This window comes from Python bivittatus, unplaced genomic scaffold (assembly GCF_059951505.1).
Source record: "Python bivittatus isolate LINGU-HERP-01145 unplaced genomic scaffold, Pbiv_v1 ctg000060_np1212, whole genome shotgun sequence".
Taxonomy (NCBI): domain Eukaryota; kingdom Metazoa; phylum Chordata; class Lepidosauria; order Squamata; family Pythonidae; genus Python; species Python bivittatus.
Genome location: NW_028277044.1, coordinates 1,422,886 through 1,443,836, shown reverse-complemented (window position 1 = coordinate 1,443,836; position 20,951 = coordinate 1,422,886). Strand labels below are relative to the sequence as shown.

Sequence of the window (20,951 nt, the reverse complement as noted above, 5' to 3'; positions counted from 1 at the left end):
CTCTATCGGGAAGAGGCATTTCTGAAAAGCTTACACTGGGAACAACATATGTAAAAAAAGCTGTGCACCAGGCTAGACTGGGAGATGGAAAAATATCCCAGAAAAAAACATTGATGCTCCACTTCTGTACTGTAGCCAAGACAATGATGTGGCTGTCCATGAAATCATCAGGAATGAAGCCTGTCTTTAAAAAGACTTTTAAAAAGACTGTAACAACTCATTATATATATATATATATATATATATATATATAATGAGTTGTTACCATCTTTTTATATTATACACATGTCTTTCATACACCTTCAGATTTCATATATGATTAAACTAGTGAATGAGTAACTGGGTACTTGGATTGCTGCATTTAACTGGAATTCATCACCCATTTTAAATCAATGTGGCAACACAACATTTTTGTTGATTTTGGATTAATCACTTTCATATAGATTACATCTTACTTTTAAAATTTATTTGTATTTATTATGCAAACTTAATTAAAAAGTACAAATGCATACTGTAGCATTAAAGAATCAATACCACCACACCATTAATCAGCATTGTAACAAAAATTTGAAAAAACCAAAAAAGATATTCCTGACATATATGAGAAAACTATATTTGGAACTCAGTTAATGTGTTATAGTAGTACTTTGCAGCAAAAACAACAAAAAGTCTTGTGGGACCTTAAAACAAATGTTTTAAAAATAGATGTTCTTGAACTGTGGTCAAGTTCATATAGATGTAAAGAATATTGTCCTGTGGGTGGAATATTAGAGGCACTAACTGTTGTTATGGAATGGGAAGATAAAGAAAAAGTAGGGATGGCATGTTCATTTGTATTTTGGCAGCTTCCAGCAGTGAAGGCATCTTTCAATATTTTTTATGTTAGTGACACCTCCCCTTCTTTTTTCTAGGCAAAGATGTCTAAATCTCCATAATGGCATCTAAATCTCTATTATGCAACCTTAAGGCTGTAAGTCTTTGCAAAGAGACTGTGATCAGCCTCATTTTGGTTACAGAAGCTGTACAATCCACCTTGGTGCCGGAAGCAAAGCAACAGAGGCAACATGATCCTCCTTTTGAAGCATCCAGGGAGGTCCAATTGTTGTCCACCAACTGCTTTCCGATTCTCTGTGTGTGTGGTGCATGTGTAAAGGTTACTGAAGGGCCAGAGAAGCAGCCCAAATAAAGCCAAGTGACTGCTTTGATCCACTGTTTTTCATCTGGCAAATCTGCTTTGATGGGGCAAATCAGACTAACCGTCTACTTGCTCTGCTGCAGAAATATTTTGCAACCTCATTTTCACTTACAGAAATGAAAATTAATTTGGGAAAAGGAATTAAAACATTATGAGACAATAGATGTTCTGGTATTATAGCTGAAATATCGAAAGCATGCAGATACAATGAAACAATACTGTGATTATTCATCCAAGGATTGATCAGTGCGTGGTATGCAACTACATCATCTTTTCAACTAACAAAATAGAACAGAGCCTAGAATGCCTGTAAGATTTTTGGTTCTGAATAAATTGTGCTAAAGCAAAGCAATTCATAAAATGTCTGGCCAAATGCATATGATGGCCACATGCTCTTTTTTTTTTTTTTGTCTACGCTCAGTCATTGCTGACCCTGCAGTGACTGCTTGGACGAGTCCTTGCAGTTTTCAAGGCAATTGTTTTTCGGAAGTGGTTTGCCAGAGCCTCCTTCCTAGGGCAAGCCCAGCTGGCGAGTGCAGGAGGCGGGGTTTCTGTTGCTTCGCGCCCTTTTCGGGCTTACTGGCAACTGCTCCCAACTCTTTTGCAAGGCGCCGCCAGCATTTTTCCTCCCACCGGAGTGAGAGTCCCCATTTATCTACTCACGTGAGTTTTCGACCTGTTGGGTTGACAGGAACTGGGGAGGAAACAGGAGCTCACCCTGTTTAACGCGAAGGCTGGACTCGAACCGCTGAAGCAGTATTTTTCAACTTCAGCAACATTAAGATGTGTGTACCTCAATTCCCAGAATTCCCCAGACAGGATGAGTTGAAGTCCATGCATCTTAACGTTGTTGAGGTTGAAAAACACTGCTGTAGAAAACTGATTGGCTTGAAAAGGATCTGACCAATTTTTAAATAATGCTTTAGCTTGAGTAATCAGCTGCGTTCTTGGTGGTCTTCACTGCTAATTAGGAAACTTAAGGAAAGTTCAACCAACGGAGCCCTGGGAAAGTAGAGTTCAAAACAGAATCAGAGATAACCCTCTAGCTCCCCCTCCTCACTAAGCGTTTCACTGGCCTGTAGAAGGGGCAACGTGTTTTCTAGTGGCAGATTGGTCCATTGGTCCAAGTGTCTGCCCTCAATCACAAGTTCAGATGTTTGGCTTGAACTTGGCCTTATGAGTTTTTAGATTATGAGTTTCCTTGTAACTGTTATTTTTTCTTCTTTTAATTCTGTATCATTTGATTACAATATCTGACTTCCTGTTCCCCTGAAACAATCTCCATAACCTCTGTTTAAAGAAAGATGGCTTCATTTTAGAAAAACAGGAAGACTTGTAGTTTAAGAAATGGTGCTATTACTCTCTGTACAAACTTAAATCTCTGCTTAGTCAAGATGGAGTTTTTATTATCATAGTGATGCTATAATTACTTGAGTGATCCTGAAAGAAAAGAGCCTATGTAGAAGTAAAATAGTGCCTCAAAAGTAGAATTTTCTGTTATAAATTACAGAATGTGCTTTTTCAAGAACAGAACTTTGAGAAGAATAGAATTTTTGAGAAAAGAAGCTGTTCTACTTTTCATTTCTTAGTTCATAATGTAAATTGTTCTAATTTTTGTAGCCAGTTTTTCATTGTTTCCTTAACATCTGTATTTTTTATGATGGAAGAAAATACTAGTTGCTTAATTCCTGACATTTATAATAATTTTCTATTACTCAAATTTTGAATAGTTTGTATTATAAGTTACGCCTTTTCTGAATGGAGGAAGAATTAAATTGCTGCCCTTTTCTTCTTCTCTATTCCTTACATTCTCTTCTACTAATTGGCAAATTAAACAAATAAACAAAACAAAATCCATCCCTATTTGCAATTCACTCTAAAAGATGGCACTCCTTCCTGATCTGGTTCCACTCACTTTGTTTCTAAAAGCTGATTTTTGTTTCGTCAAATTTGTAAAGAGGTACACCAGTTCTCAGCAAAAATCCTCTGCTCATCTACAGAAACTCATTTCCTTGCTCTCTGTTGGTAGAAGAAGGGAAAAGCCCTCTGATACTTTTATCCTTTAGATCCTATGAGGGAGGAGAAAAACTTTTTGAACTCTTCTGCATGGAGAGCACAAGAGAAAAACAACAGGGTCGACGGGAAAACTTCCTTCACTCTGGTCTGAGAGGGGATCAAATAAACTCTACTATTCTTTTTATTGTTTCTCTCCAATTCCCCTATCCACCCACCCAGCCCCCCCCCCCCAAAAAAGCTGTTTGGGAAGCAGTTGTCAATATTCAAGGCACTTTCACGGGAGATTTTTTTGGCAGTTAAAAAGCAGCTCCAGACCTCTCTGATTTGACAGTCTTGGCTGTTTTCAACAGCTGAGCTGAATGTGGCAGAAGAGTTACCCCACTGGAGCAATTCTCTACATGTGAATGCAAGGACGCCATTGTGCCCTTGTTGATGTCCTGTAAGTGGCAGATTCTCTAGTCACTTGAACAAGGGGATTACTTTAAAGAACTGCAAACCAGTTCAAAACGTTGTAGTCTTGAATGTTCTTATTTAGAGATTCAGCCATCTCCTTTGCCAGGAGATTCCATCCCCCCCCCCCCCCACACACACACACACTTTTCAATGCTTTGCAATGCTTTTCTGTTAGCAAGCAGTCCAAGGATGCTGTAAGGGTCGTGTCAAGATTCTGGGAAAGAGGAATAGATGGACATTTTGGCCTCATCTCTTAAGTAAGGCCTTGGACCATCAGGCATGGAATCTAGAGGAAAGAAACTCAAACATCTCAGAGACTGAAATTTTCATATTTAGTGTTCCAAGATTCTGTGATGTAACCCCTTTTTCCTGGGACTAAACCTGATTAACAAGACCAGGGGTATCTGCAGGGAGTGATAAAAAAAAGTCAAGATGACAGCCATGATGGTGCAATCAAAGCTCCACCTATATTTTTATGTCACATGTGCAAGGACATTAAAAATAAGCAAAGCTTTGATCACACCATCATGGCTGCCATACTGACTTTTTTGCAGACACTTCTAGATGAAACTGGATTTCTTGATTGTTTGCTTCTGTTAGGGGCATAAAAATACTTTTTTTTTTTTTGCTTTTTTCCACTCTATATTTGCAAACCATTTAATGGCTAGCTCAGTGACACCTCCATTTCAGTTGCAGTCATATTTGATTTGCAGGTGACACATTTAAATTAGTATACTGTATACAACTTTGTACAACCTAGTTCCTTTTCCTCTTCTTTGACAAGGAATAGCTAGCTATCATATCTAAGTATGCTGTCCTGAACTCCAAGGAGGAAAGATAAGATACAAATTCAGCAATCAATCAATCAATCAATCAATCAATCAGTCAGCTGCTTTAATTTTAGGAAACTGTCACCACATTATTAGAAGCCATTTTCTCAGCCCTGTTTGGTATGAACAGACATCTTCAATGCCCACCTCTGTACAAACTTCAGGATCCCATGAAGTTTATGAGTTTGCAAATATCAAATCCAGGTCTCAGTGCTCCTTGAGATGGTGTTTCAAAGGTCCTTAAAGACCTGCCTCTTCTCTCAGGCCTTTGGCAGGGATGACTGAAGTCCCCATTGGTTGTGTGGGTCTGGTTCTTTTTTGTTCCTGTCCAGTTTTTGTCATCTCTGCCATCTTTTATTTCTGTCTATTTTTTTCTGGTTTCTAAGGTTTTTTACTTGTTATTAGAAGTCAGATAGTATATACATGTAATTAATAAATCAAATCATTCAGAGCTCTGAGATTTCTTGGAAATGATTTCAAAGCACTGATATTCATCTTAACTCCATCCCCAAAAAACCCCACAAAGTATCAGGACCTAAAAACAAATACATAATACAGGTAGTCCCCAGTTTAAGAACGAGCTCCATTCCCAAGGTCTGTCCTTAAGTCAAATTTGTATGTAAGCTGGAACAGTATTATTGTATAATACTGTATAAGTGGTATTGTGTATTTAATTCGAATCATTGTGTATTGAACTCAAATCATTGCATATTTAACTTGAATTTTGCTGCAATAGGCTCCATTCTTAACTATGGGTCATCCGTAAACCAGGTGATATTAACCTGGGAACTACCTGTAATATAAAGCATTGATGCACCAAGGCAACATTGTTAAATACTTTTTGTGTCTGGATTCTGAAGGTGGGGGGGGGGGAACATGAGAAAACCCACTAGTCTGTCAAATGGCAACTTACGACCAGTTTCTCAGGAAACAGACCTTTCTAGCTGTTCTTCAGTGGATGAGATATTTTTTACCACTGTGGTTCTCAGTGGTAAGTTTCATAACAGTTTCATAACCAAGGACCTTGTGACATAAGGGGTTTGCCAACATCTCTGGTCTAAAAAAAAAATTCCAAGCAAATTAGCATAACAGCATGATAGACCTCTGGGTTCTAAATGTTGATTAAAATTAATGTTTCCTGATAAAACAAGCAAAGAATTAGCAGTTATTTTTTTCTCATTATTTTGTTCATGCATACTGAGAAATATTATTTTGTCTGTGTTGACTTTAAAAGTCACTGAGATTCCCTTTGCTATAAACTGCCTATATCTTAAATGTATACATCTAAGCCTTAGCATACCATTTTTGTTCTTTTGATGTCTCTGTCATTAGCAATATATATTTCATTAAACAAATTAATTGATTGACTGACTGACTGACTGACTGACTGACTGACTGACTGACTGACTGACAGACTGACTGATTATGTGCCATCAAGTTGGGGTTGACTCTTAGGGACCACATAAATAGATTTTCTCCATGACAATCTGTCTTCACCCTGGTCCTTTAGGTTTTCCAACAATAATACTCTGGTTTCTCTTCAGATCATGTAAGCCTTTCATCTTTTAAAGATCTCCAACAGTGCACCTATTGCTGTTGTAATTCAGTCCATCCACCTTGCTGCTAGTCATCCTCTCCTTCTCTTTCCTTCTACCTTTCCCAGCATTATGGACTTCTCCAAAGAGCTAGGTCTTTGCATGATGTGTCCAAAATATATGATGATTTGAGTCAGGTCATTTGCACCTCAAGTGAGACCTTGGGGTTGATTTCTTCAATGATCTATCTGTTCATTTTCTTTGCTATCCGTGGTATTCTCAGGTGTCTTCTTCAACACCAGCATTCAAAAGTGTCAATACTCTTTCTATCTTGCTTCTTCAAAGTCCAGCTTTCACTTCCATAGAGGACAACAATTGTCTGCATACCAATTTGAGGTTGGAACCTCCTTCTGAGTTCAGAGATTTTTGGAAGGTTTTTCCTGTTTTTCTGTGTCTTTTCCCTCATCACTGTCTTTACAGATGTTGTTATAATACAGTACTGCTTCTTGTCTCTTCTAACAGATCTCTGCAATTCTTTGTTAAATTATTTCCTGAGATTTTCGTCTTCCCTTCTCCTCCTGGCAATTTCCACTGTTTGTTCTGACATCCAGGTTGCTTTCTTTGGTTTTTGGTTTTTTTAATCTTTGGCAGTCTCTTGTCACATTCATCCTTAACAACATTTAAAGTTTATTCCATGGTTCCTCTGGTTCCTGATCACTGAGATTCAGGACTTCAAAGCAATTCCTGATATTCTCCTTGAAAATGGTGTGTATATGCTCAAGATCATATTGTGGAAATTGGTAGGCTTTCTTCCTCTGCTTCAGCTTAGCTTGGAACTTGCACATGAACAACTTGTGATCTGTTTCACAGTCAACCACTGGTCATATCTCTGATGTTATAACTGAGTACTTCCATATTCTTCTAACAATAATATAGTCAATTTTATTTTTGTGTACTCTATATGGTGAAGTATACAGGCATAATTTTGGTTGTTTGAAGACAGTGTTAGCAGTGAAGAAAATATTGAATTGGCAGAAATTGGTAAGCTGTTCTCCTGCTTCATTGGTTTCCTAAGCCAAATTACATTTTCATTTGTAATGTTTCTAACATTGGCATTACAGCACATCTTCTTGTATGTTCCTTTAATTTCAGGTTGAACTTGATCATAACATTCATCAATTTCCTTTTCTATGGTTGAAGCATAAACTTGGATAATCATCATTTTAAAGGGGTGTCCATGAAGTCTAATTGATGCAGCCAAGTACTGTTATTGTTATACCATTCCTAACTATGAAAATGCCATTCCTTCTTTGTTTTTCATGTCCTGAGTAGTAAAGCAGTTTGATGTTCTGACTGAAAGTGACCAATTTCAGTCCATCTCAGTTTGCTGATCCCTAAGAAGTCAATGCGTGGTTGATTCATTTCATCTTTTACTGTGTGGAACTTTCCCATGTTCATATTTTTTATATTCCATGTTCCCGCTGTAATTCTATCTTTGCAGCTTCAGATTTTCTTTTCTTGCATGTTAACATCAGCAGTTAGACATCCCAAAGATGTTATTCTAACCATGTCATAAACACCACTAGTACTCTGAAAGACCCTCAGCTCCTCCTCAGTAGCATGTTAAGTACCATCTGACCTGAGGGGCCCAACATCCAGCACTATATCGTTAATTGTTTTCTATTTTCCGTCCACGTGGTTTCCTTGGTAAAAATACAGGAGTGGTTTACCATTGCCTTCTCCCAAGCAGTATAAAGTGATGTCTTTGCCATTGTCACTAAAGTGATCTTTTGCCTCCAGCACTTTCCTGTATTGTTGCTGCCCAACACAGGTGCCTGCTGGCTTTAGCTGGGCAGCTGGGATGATCCTCAGGCTTTGGATGACCCTGCTGGGAATTTATACTCTGAGCATACACTCCTGACATTCTTCACTTATCCCTACCAGGAGTGCACACACATATGCCGCCATGATGAGGAAGCATGGCAGGAATGATGGGTGGAGGGGGGAACATTAAACAAATAACAAGTCTGAAATCATGCAAGATGAAAAGATCTAAAGGCAACTGTGCAGCAGCCATTTGCTATGAATAGTGGTTTACTGTAAGTGATCGTTTTGATTTGAAATATAAACAACATGCCCTTTAAAAAGGGCTGGCACGGTGCCCAACAGCAACTCTGGATTTCTGTAAGATAAAAACAAAACCAAATGCTCAGTGGTTCAGTAAGCAAAAAGGGAGAATTATTTGTACTGTTCTTATATTGCCTTTGCAAGCTAAAAAAAGTACAGTAACAGTTACAGTGCTTTCAGTTTACGTTTTAAGAAGTAGAGTTGTTTGATATCATTCAAATAAAGCTAACATATTGTATTTATTTGAAGTGACTTCCTGTGATTCCATTTAATTCAGTTGTTACCTTTCTTTAACCCATATTGTAGAAGCCCATCATTAGAGCATTTTAGTTAATTTATTAGCTGTTCTTCCATTCCATCCCAAATGTCAGGGCAGATAAAAATACTTAGGAGCAGTGGTGTATTTGCAATCAGCTTTAAACCCATAAGGTATATCTAGTTATGACCAAAGTTGTGCACAATTTTAGCAAAACAAGCAGATGCAAACCTGTTCAGAAATCCTGCTGAGCATAATTAGACTTTCTCCCAGGTAATTGTGTACAGGGTTACAGCCCACATCTTATTAATTTCACTTGGCAAGCTAAGCATATGCCTAACTCTTTCACATGAGAGTTCAGTTTGGATTTTGGCCAGATCAAATATTAATTTGCTTTTATTAATTTTCTAATTTGCCTGAAAGATACCATTCTCATTTGCCTTACATGGGGGACTCAGAAAACAGCCAAGGTACATTTCTGCTCAGAAAGATAATCAAAGGAAAGAAAGAAAAAACTTCTTTTGAGACCAGTAAGATATAAACATTTTATGAAGAAGGAGGAAGGTGAAATATAAATTAATGTGATAAATATGAACACTGCTTTATAAAAAAGGAAGAATTTGTTTAATCTGGTGTCTTGTTTAAACAGCTTCAATATATATGCTTTGTGGGCATTCATAATAATTTTGTTTGTGTGGGAGTAATCCATAGCACAAAAGGTTACCAAGCAAATGCGTAACAGGGAGGGCCAGTGTGGGGTCTGTCATCTCTAGGATTCTTCCTGTGCCCGTCTGCACTGTTTTCCGAAGTTGATAAAATTACTGAGAGGAACAGATTGGAGCTGTGAAGAGAGTAGAGTGGCAAGCAGGACTTGGAATGATTTATTTTCCCTTCCTTTCTTTTCTTCAAACAGCCAACAGAATCCTCCTTGCTCTGTTTGAGAAACGGGAGGTGGTTCTGTCATTCCATTGTTTCACTGTTTCAGCCTAGCACTAAGCCAGCAACACTTCCAGTATTGCCAACTGAGCATTTCCAAACCATCACTGGCATAGCAGGGCTCTTTGGGGTCGCAGCAGCAGAATTATGCCAAGTCAGAGACTGGAGGAGAGCAGACATGCCCACATTACGCAAAAGTAGCCAATAAGCACCTCACTGATCCCACCTACTATTGGTAATCTGACTTCACCTCTGACGTAATGGGTGGCAAAGGGTAGCAGTTTTTACATAGCCTTTGGCTGCTACTAGATGCTGTTATCTTAAAGGAGAAAACACTATGTTAACACCAGTACAGCTAAGGATGATATATTCCTCTGTCATTCATGAACTGAGGATGAGATGAAGGCAACATGGAGCCACACAATCACACACAAAAAGATGTTGCCAGGGTTAGATAACAAGGTTAGGTACAAGCAGGGCTCCAACACATAGCACCTCCTGGAGTCATCCAATCATCAATGCGCTGAAATAACATGAATAAGGACAATCTTTTTAGTATTCAAGTAATGACTAGCTGATGCTAGAAGATGCTCCAAGCACTTATCCTGTCTATATCAGAACCAGGATAGTGTAGGGTAGTGAGGTCTGCAATTGGCAGATGCTTTCACCTCCATTCAACTCCCAAAGGCACTTGTGGCCACCCAAAACAGAGTAAATTAATAGTAATAGTAGAAAACATATGTAAAATCATTGAAATTTCATGAGATCACAAATCTCATTTCAGCGTTTAAGTGTTTTGACAATCTTGTGCAAGGTCTCACGAGATTTTGGTGATCTTGTATAAGACCTCAGAGTGATTCAGTCTAGAAGATTTACTGATTTATGGGTAAGACATCATTGAAGATTGCACAGTGGTGTGAACAATCTAGAAACAGTGACTGACCCCTGGCAGTGGGGTGAGACTAACAGCAAACCTCAAATCGCAGGTCAGCAGGGATGATCACTGGGGAATCTTGAGGATGTCCCTGCTTCAAGATAACTGATCAAAAAGGTTCTGAAGTAACAGTGAGAAGGAGGAACGTGTCTTTTATTCTTGACCTTATTGAAGAAAGAGTGAAGTAAAATAATTGTAACAAACAAAACAAAATAAACAAATCATCCCTACGTACAGCTGATCTTCCTACCTCTCTACGCCAGTCATAAGCTCTATAAATCCAGGAGCAACCAGTCACTGCATAAAAGTTTAAGAAATGATGTGCCAGACGCCAAGTACCTCTTCTTTCATTTCCAAATCCAATAGACTACAAGATGACATGCATCCTAGTATGCTTACTGGAATTTCTCTTATCCTCCCCAGGTAGAATCAGCCACTGTTGTGAGGCATCATCTGTTTTCTTTCAAGAGGAAAAATGTCAGTTCATGATTTGTTGGTAATGAAAACTGCACTAAAAAGAGCAGGGTTGGGGAACACAGGAAAAATGTCCATGATGTCTTTGTTGTATGACAGGGATCTCATACCACATTCCATGGTAATGACACAAATAAAAGCCTTTATTGTATTGTCGAAGGCTTTCATGGCTGGAATACGATGACTGGTGTGGGTCTTCCGGGCTGTGTGGCCGTGTTCTGGAGGTTTTGTTTCCTAATGTTTCCTGGGCACAGAGAGAACTGCTCCTGTCTGTGCTCCTGCACTCTGAAGATGCCGGTCACAGATGCTGGCAAAACGTTAGGAAACAAAACTTCGAGAACACGGCCACACAGCCTGGAAGACTCACACCAGCCAAAAGCCTTTATCTCTGTTAAAACTCTAACCATTACTTAGACAAGAAAATCTGACTGACCAACTGACTTTTTAAACAGCCTAATTCAATGGTACCTAAATGTGACAACATACTACATTTCTGTTCAACATACTTGTATGAAATGTGGTTTTTGCATTATGGTGCAATGAAAAACAAGTGCAGAAGGCAACTGAGAATCCAGACATGAGGATCCAGCTTTCGAGCATTACCCCTAATTCCAAATGGATTTGTGATCAACAGCTACAAAAACACTAATTCCATTCAAGATATTTTATGCAAAGATATGAACAATCTGTCAGGTTCGGTCAGCACGAGGCTTCAGGGAAGCACGGGGCTGCAGGGAAGCTCGCAACCAGACCACGCGGAATCCACCGGCGGTAGCTAGCGGGGAAAAGAGGAACCGAAAGCGCCGCTAATTAACGAGCCACCTGCGGCCAGCTAAACAGGAAAACCACAGCGGAAGCTTTTAACTATGAACTGATAACGGCGCGAGCAAGCAAGGAACGGGGCCGCAGGGCAGCGAAACAAGATCGCAACGCAGCACAGAACCCGCGGGTCTGCACGTAGCAGGGAGGGACCAACCCAGCCGGAGGGGGACTGGCAATCAAGGACAATGGACCCTGACCGATCCTGCCATCATGAACGATCAAGGGGGACATTGGGGGGCCCAATAGTCCACAGCTGCAACGCGATCACGAGGCGGGAAAAAGCGCGGGAAGGGGGGAATATAACAAGTGATGCAATTGTACCAAGCCAGTCCTGGCTTTGCTTGTGACTACTACGTTACGCATGAGTAAACCTTCTTTGTGAACCACACGTGTCACGAGAGTTTCTCTGTCGAACGGGGCAAATCTCACATAAAGCCAGGACTCACCGTCAGCGCTACCCGGTACCACCGAGGAGCGTTTTCTTTCTCAATACAGGCATGACCAGCGACGAGGAATCCGTGGGTCAGCTGGAGCGCGAGGAACCCAGGCTCGCGGAAGGGCGGTCGGAGCCACCCAGGAGCAACGGGGCAGCGGCCAGGGCCGGGCGCCCTCCATCCGAGCGGTGGTCGATGGGCGTGAACCAAGGACCAGACGGTTCAGGCGTTACGATGACCCGGGGTTCGGGGTTCCGGAACCGCGAGTGGAGCGAGAAATTTGCCCGACTAGAGGAGAGAGTCGAGCGACGCCTAGACGCCGTGGAGGCGATGCTCCAGACCCTACTACAGAGAGTGGGGCCACCGGCGGTGAACGAGGGGGCGAGCGACAGGGGGGGCGGTCCGGCACCCCCGCCGGCACCACCCACGGTGCCCCGGTCGGAGGACCAACGGGCGGCAGACGCCCTGAGACTTCGAGGTATCACTGGGAAGTTCTCAGGGGACCCCGAACAGCTGCCGCACTTTCTGACGCACGTCAGGGGGTTCATGCAGAGGGGTGGTCACCTATTCGCTAGAGACGAGGACAGAGTATCCTACGTGGCCGAGCTGCTAGATGGCCAAGCAGCCAGCTGGGTGATCAGGCTGTACGATGCCAACGCGGCGGAACTACGGAGTTTCCCGGACTTCATGCAGGCGCTCCGGGACAGATTCGAGGACACACTGAGCGCCAAGCGGGCGGAGGACGACATCCTACAGTTCAGACAGCGGGGCAAATCGGTATCGGAGTATGCCCTGGAGTTCCGGAGGTTGGCCGAGAAGCTCACGGACTGGCCGGAGTCCCTGAAGGTGAAGTATTTTAAGAGGGGACTCAACCCAGAGATCCTGGAACGGGCACTGGGGCGGGACGACCCGCCCACAGTGAAGGATTGGATCTGGCTGGCCGGAACGGCGGAATCGGCGTGGCGGCAGATCCAACAGAGCACAAGACGACGGGACCAGACGAGGGACCAGCCGAGGGAGAGGACCCCCGAGGAGAGGCGGAGCGGTCGGCGGCAGTCCACCGGGGGGCGAGAGGCGACCAGAGCCCCGAATCTGTGCTTCCGATGCGGAGGCAGAGGCCACCGAGCGGCGCAGTGCCCGACGGAGCGGGAAGGAGCCCCACCACGGCCCGAAGTCAAGCCCCCGCGTGCGAACGGGAAAAGGACCGGCGACCGACCGTGGAAGGGGGCAATGGCGGCAGTTACCGAGAAAGGACGCGGGGGGTGGTCGACCCCGGAGACAGCATCCTCCGGAGAGGACTCGGAGCCAGCGGGAAACGAGGCGCGCTCGCACTGAACGGCGTCCCAGTGCGAGCAGGGGAGTCGAGGCGCGCGGACCCAATAGAAGACGAGGACTGCCCACCGTTCCGGGTGAGGATACACGTCCGGGGGGTGAGATCCGGAGGGGAGGCACAGCTACGGGCGCTACTGGACTCGGGCTGCACCCACTGCTTGATGCACCCAGCGGTGGTCTCGGGGCTCGGGCTACAGCTGAGGCGCCTCTGGGAGCCCATTTCATTCAGCCAGCTAGATGGCACGCTGGCAGGGGGGGGCCAGCTCAGTATTACACCGAGCCGGTCCAGATGACGATCGGGAGTCACCGGGAAGAACTGAGGTTTGTGGTGGTCCCGGTGGCCGACTACACGGTGGTACTCGGCTTGGCGTGGCTGCGGCGGCGGAACCCACGAGTCGACTGGACGGCGGAGGCAGTGTGGTTCGGGGTCGACAGACCGGCGAGGGGCGAGAGCAGAGGGGACCGAGCCGTGGAGACGGAGGCAGCCGCAACCACTGGCGGGCAAGCGGAGGGTCCGGGACACCGGGAGACGGGGCGAGAGCAGATGGGGCCCGAGACCCGGGCGGCAACAGCAGCAGCAGCAGCGCCGGGACCCCGGAGACCCGCCACGATCCCGAGGCGAGGGGAGGCAGCGGCGACTGGCGAGGCGACCGCAAAGCGAGGGGCCGGACCCGGGGAACCCCCGACGGGCGGCGGAATCCCGAGGCAGTATCGAGACCTGGTGGCAGCGTTCGGGGAGAAGGAGTCCGACCAGCTCCCACCACACCGGCCCAGTGATTGCGCCATCGAGCTAGAGCCAGGAGCGACCCTGCCTAAGCCGAAAATGTACTCCCTGTCGAGGAGGGAGATGGGGGCCCTGCGCGAGTTCATAGACAAGAACCTAGCTCGGGGATTCATCCAACCCGCGAAGTCACCATTAGCGGCCCCGGTGCTATTCCGGGAGAAGAAGGATGGCTCGCTCCGTATGTGCGTAGACTACCGGGGGCTGAACGCAATCAGCACGGAGTACAAATACCCCCTCCCCCTGATGAAGGACTTGATGTCGCATCTGTCGAAGGGGAGGGTGTTCACAAAAGTGGACTTGCGCGAAGCCTACTTCAGAGTCAGGATCCGCGCAAAAGATGAGTGGAAGACGGCGTTCAACACCCCGCTCGGAAGCTACCAGTTTTCCGTGATGCCGTTCGGATTAAAAGGGGCCCCGGGGGTATTTATGCAGCTAATAAATGAGGTGCTGCACGACCTACTCTACCGGGGCGTCCTGGTCTACCTGGACGACATCCTCATCTACACCGAGACCCTGGCGGAGCACGTGAGCCTGGTGCGCACGGTGCTCCAGAGACTGCTGAAGGCACAGCTGTACGCAAAGCTCTCGAAATGCGAGTTCCATCGAGAGCAACTAGACTACCTCGGCTACCGAATATCCAGCCGGGGAATTGAGATGGACCCAGCGAAAGTAAGGGATGTCCTGGGCTGGGAAGCGCCGCGAACCCGGAGGCAACTCCAAAGCTTCCTAGGGTTTGCGAACTTCTATCGCCAGTTTATCCCGAACTTCGCCCAAATCGCCCTTCCCCTAACCGACCTGCTAAAAACCAAGGGCACTGGGAAACCCCCCAAGCCCAGCATGGCACTCGCGTGGACTGCAGAATGCCAGGGGGCGTTTGAGGAACTAAAACGGCGGTTCACAGCGGAGCCGATCCTGCGCCATCCCGACCCAGACCGGCGGTTTATAATCCAAGTAGATGCATCAGACGTGGCAACGGGGGCAGTCCTGCTCCAACCCAGCCCAGAGGGGGCCATCCACCCGTGCGCCTACGCCTCCCGCAAATTCACCGAGACAGAGCGGAGGTGGATGGTGTGGGAGAAAGAGGCGTACGCGGTCAAGTGGGCGCTGGCCACGTGGAGGCATCTACTGGAGGGGGCAACTGAACCGTTCGAGGTGTGGACGGACCATAAGAACCTCGAGGCCCTGAAGACCCCGCGTAAGCTATCCCCCAAACAGGCACGGTGGTCCCAATACTTCGGGAGGTTCAGGTTCACACTGAAACACATCCCCGGGAAGCGCAACTTCCTAGCAGATGGACTGTCTCGCATGCCCCAACACGCCAGCCTACGGGAGGAGATCGTGGACTCCGTCATCCCCGCCAGCAGGCTGGCTGCAAAGGCGGTGACCCGAAGCCAGACCAAGGGGGAGCGACAGGACGTGGCGCCTGAAGTAAGGCAAGGGTTCGCGGAGGCGGCGGAGCGGGACGCTTGGCTCAAGCAGAACCGAGAGGTGCTAACCAGCCAAGAGGGGTTGTGGTGGCACGAAGGAAAGCTGTACGTGCCCGAGGGTTGCCGACGGGAGGTCATGGAGAGAGCCCACGACAGTCGGAGCGCGGGGCATTACGGCTTCGTAAAGACACTCCACTTAATCCGGCGGCAGTTTTGGTGGCCCATGCTCCGGAAGGACGTGGAGGCGTACTCGGGGGGTTGCCCGGTGTGCGCGACAGCGAAAGGGGCCAAAGGCAAACCTAGAGGCCTACTCCAGTCGGTAGCGGAACCCGACGGCCCTTGGCAAGAGGTCGCCATGGACTTCATAGTGGAGCTCCTGGAGAGTAAGGGGAAGACCGCCATTTGGGTGGTCACGGACTTATTCTCCAAACAAGCGCATTTTGTAGCGTGCCGGCGAGTCCCCACGGCCGAGGGGCTGGCGAGACTGTTCGTGCAACATGTCTACCGACTCCACGGCGCACCTCGACGGGTCGTCAGCGATCGGGGCGGCAACTTCATCGCGCGGTTCTGGCGGGAGTTCCTGAAGCGGGTGGGGACGAAACAAGCCCTATCCTCCGCGGCGCACCCGCAGACGGACGGAGCCACGGAACGCCTGAACGGGGGCTCGAACAGTACCTGCGCTGCTACGTGGGGCACCAACAGGACGATTGGGCGGAGCTACTACCATTCGCGGAGGTGGCATACAACAACGCCGTCCACAAGAGTACCGGGTTCTCTCCGTTCAAAGTAGCCACCGGGAGAGATTTCGTCCCCATGCCGGAGCTGCCTCAGCCGGAATCCCAGATCAACTCCCTGGACGCCTGGTTCGCCCAAATCGACGAGACCCGGCGAGCGGCGCACGCGGCATTGCAAAGAGCCAAAGCCGACTACAAGAAACACGCGGACCGCAAGAGGCTCCCCGAGGAGAAATGGAAAGTGGGGGACCAGGTGTATCTGTCAACCAAAAACCTAAAGACGCACCAGGCATCGAAAAAACTCAGCCCGAGGTTTGTGGGGCCGTTCCCCATTACGGAGGTCATCAATCCGGTGACCGTCAGGCTGACGCTCCCGAAAAGCCTCGGGAAGATCCACCCGGTGTTCCATTGCAGCCTGCTAAAGTTGCACCAGCCGGGGAACGCCTGGCACAAGGCGGAGGGAGTACCGCCACCCATCATGGTCGGGGGGGAGCAGCACTTCGAAATCAACCGGATACTGGACGCCCGGAGGCACAAGGGGCAGACCCAGCTCCTAGTGCAATGGAAACATTTCCCCAAGTCCCACAGCGAATGGGTGAGTAAAACCCACATAAGGGCGCCGGACCTAGTGCGGGACTTTTACAGTAAATACCCCGGGAAGCCGAAATAGAACTGAGGGGGGGGGAGTTGTCTTCAGGGGGGCGGCATGTCAGGTTCGGTCAGCACGAGGCTTCAGGGAAGCACGGGGCTGCAGGGAAGCTCGCAACCAGACCACGCGGAATCCACCGGCGGTAGCTAGCGGGGAAAAGAGGAACCGAAAGCGCCGCTAATTAACGAGCCACCTGCGGCCAGCTAAACAGGAAAACCGCAGCGGAAGCTTTTAACTATGAACTGATAACGGCGCGAGCAAGCAAGGAACGGGGCCGCAGGGCAGCGAAACAAGATCGCAACGCAGCACAGAACCCGCGGGTCTGCACGTAGCAGGGAGGGACCAACCCAGCCGGAGGGGGACTGGCAATCAAGGACAATGGACTCTGACCGACCCTGCCATCATGAACAATCAAGGGGGACATTGGGGGGCCCAATAGTCCACAGCTGCAACGCGATCACGAGGCGGGAAAAAGCGCGGGAAGGGGGGAATATAACAAGTGATGCAATTGTACCAAGCCAGTCCTGGCTTTGCTTGTGACTACTACGTTACGCATGAGTAAACCTTCTTTGTGAACCACACGTGTCACGAGAGTTTCTCTGTCGAACGGGGCAAATCTCACACAATCAACATGCAGTGCTCCTTCTTCATGCAAAAGTGAAATGGCTGTCATGAAGCAAAGTGCTTGACTAAATACCTGAGATCTGTCACTTCTAGTTTTCCTTTGATCAAAGTTTCAACTGATCATTTGTCTGTGTGTGTGTGTGTGTGTGTGTGTGTGCATGTATACACACACACACGCAAACACACATGGTGTTCTAACTTTCCACCTAAAATACCCTTCCTTCTCTGAACTCATATGTATGTGTGCCATCCATATACTGTATTCAAAGACCCAGAAGGTTTCATGGCCAAATTAAATTGGAAAACATTATTTTGCACACTGGCATTAATACCAAAAAACCAATGTTCTGGTTTATTGAAAAAAATATTACAGTCAATTATATCTGTAGTGCTTCCCAGTCTCTCAGTTTTGCCAGATTTGTCAAGTTTGTTTCTTTTAAGTAGGCCAGAAAAATGTTCAAGTTCATGTGGCACCATGTTTGGAAATCTTTCCTATTAAGGACCTCCATGGTAGAAGCATGTTGGACTGATGTCCTGAAGCTCCATGATTGGTGGAGTAGATGAAAGAGAAAGTTTCATAATTTTTCTGGTTGTTCAATGAACATTTGTAAAAGTCGAGTTTCAAGTTAATTGGGTAGCTTCATGTCCTGCATTACCAAGGAGAGCTCTCCAGTTCAAGAACATGTTGGGGGAAGGGGGGCAAAGAAACCTAAGAATGAAAAGCAGGGGCTTTCTTTGAAGAGACCCCTCAACAAATAACAACAAGAAAGCAGACTGAGCAGGCTTGCAGGTATCTGGTCACAGTCTTCTTCACAGTGCAGAGTTAAGCAACTTTCTTGGATTGGAGAGCATATTTAGAATTGGTCAGCACTGGAATTGCTTAGATGTTATCTAGGCCAACCCCCTGCCCAGGGCAAGAATCCTCAGCCCATCCCAGATAAATGGCTGTCCAATCTTTTCTTGAAAACCTTCAATGATGAAGCACTCACAAGCTCCAGACTTAGGAGGCAGGCTGTTCTCACAGACAGGAAATTCCTCCTTATTTCAAGTTTGGATCTCTCCCTCTCTAAAGCTTCCACTCATTGGTCCTATCTTACCTTTGGGTGCTCTGGAGAATAAATCCATACCCTTTTTCTTGTTTCATCCCTTCATATATTGGAAGACTGATATGTCTCCCCTTCGCCTTCCCTTCTTTAGCCTAAGCATATCCAGTTCCTTTAATCACTATTCGTAGGATTTGGCCTCCAAGACCCTTATTATCTGTGTCACTATTGCACTCTTTCCGTTTCCTCAGCATCCTTTTTGTATTGTGGCAACCAGAAGGGGACACAGTATTCCACGTGCAGTCTGAGCAGTGCAGCATAGAGTGGGACTATCACTTCCTGTAATCTTGACAATGATTGATGCAGCCCAAAACTGCATTGGCTTTTTTGCCAGCTGTGGCACATTGATGGCTCATCCTTAATCTGTGCTCCACCAGGACTCCCAGATCCTTCTCGTAAATACTACTGCTAAGCCAGGTATACTTATCTTGTACCAGGACATCTGTTTTTTCCTGCCTAAGTGCAAAATCCTACATTTCTCACCACTGAACAACATTTTGTTGAATAGGGCCCAATATTCAAATCTATCAAGAACCTTTTGGTCTCCTGGAATGTTAGCAAATTCCACCCTCCAGCTATGTGTCATCCTTTACACAATGGCTCCCACAGGATGTTTGGTCACTTCCTGGCTGCCATAGTGGACATGGATAGTCCCAAACAACCATTCACTCAAAGACAATGGTTTGAGGTTGCTTCCTGCTACATTCTCTAGTCCCCTGGAGGGTGCCATCGATTGCCCTGAGTTTCTTTGGTCTGGATTGTAACCTTCCATCATTTATGTCAGCTATACGGTGCCTAGAAACAGTCTTGTAAATAAAGATGATGCTAGAAGTTACAGCTTTGCTTTACAATGTGCTGACTTCCTATTTAATTATTCAAAAAGTGCGCAAAAATTAAAACTTTTTTTTTAAATAATCAGGCATGATTGACCTAGCAGGCACCAAGGGTGGTGTCTGTGACCATCATATTGCTATAATTACTGCAGTGAGATCTGTTATGACTTTACTTGAAGTACAGAAACTGGGTATAATTATGATACACATATCTTTAGAAACGTGGCATCCAAATTTTTTTAAAAAAAATCTTCACTTTTAAATTATGCTTGTTCTTTTAAAGGTAATATGCATGCAGTCACCCTAAATCTTATTCTGAGCCCTCAGATGTCTGCAAATTTTTTGAAAAGACTGATTAGCTAACAAAGTCTTTGACACAGAACTTATCATTCAGTCTGGTCCAGGGGGTAAAAGAATTCTACGCTGGGGAAAAGGAACACTGTTTAAATATGCATTAAGGCTAGAATACAAAGTAAGGTGATGGATAAGCTGGCAGTGGTTCAGATTGTCAAAGGTATACTATAACAAGGGTAGTATGTATACATCATCATCCTTTTATTATTGTGCATTATGTAACACCCAGAGTACAGTGTTGTGTAATTAGACAAATGAGCTTATGTAACCCCAGTGGTACCATAAAATGTATCTTCCAGCAGGTGACATCAAGCTGCACTTTGTAAAAAGCACAAAGCATCAAATTTGGCTTGTACCGGTACATCATGGCAAGAATCCAATATTTATCCCATTTTGTATTGCAAGGAGATGGAGTCCTTGGGGTCAGAGGGAACAGCTGCTTTAATTACAAGATCCTGCTATGTCAAGTCAAAGTTTTCAGTGTCTTGTGCAAAACTCTAGACTATATACCAAGGCTTCATTTCTATCAGCTTTCATTTGTATGATGGATAAATCTATGAATGAATTATTTAGCAAATTATCTGTTTCAGGTGTCATGACAAAAGTCTTTTGTCTCTGCTACATGAAAAGGTAGAATATGGCATCCTTAATGAATTCAGTTTGTCAACTCTCTGTTGTCTTTTTTCCTTCTGTACGGATGACAGCAGATGGCTTTGGGGGAGAAAACCTTCAGCCTGCTTCTTATTACTTAGGTGAACCTTTCCTATATATCAGGGATGAGCAACCTATTTCGGTTGAGGGGTTATAGTGTACAAAGTAATGTAACTTTGGGATTACCCACACACAAAAGATTGATTACTGGGGGAAAAAGCTTTTCTTATCAGCCTATAACCAGGCACCTATCCCCACCCACGGCCCTTCTGATCAAAATGGCTGTTTGTCAGAATCAGTTGTCCTGTTAGCAATGGAGAAACATTCATCTTGTAGGTACAGTTATTGGGTGGGAAAAGAGAATTTATTCCCATTTCTCTCCCAAGTGATCCTAACAAAGCATGTGGGGTGGGGCGGGGGGAGAGATAATTGCCTAAGAAATGAACTC

General features: G+C 45.7%; 1 protein-coding gene across 2 annotated transcripts in view; it reads left to right on the top strand.

Annotated features, from left to right (window-relative positions):
• The window catches only part of GPC6 (glypican 6), an 812,403-nt gene that overhangs the window by 735,008 nt on the left and 56,444 nt on the right, over positions 1-20,951 (top strand). The gene's annotated exons all lie outside the window — the stretch shown is intronic.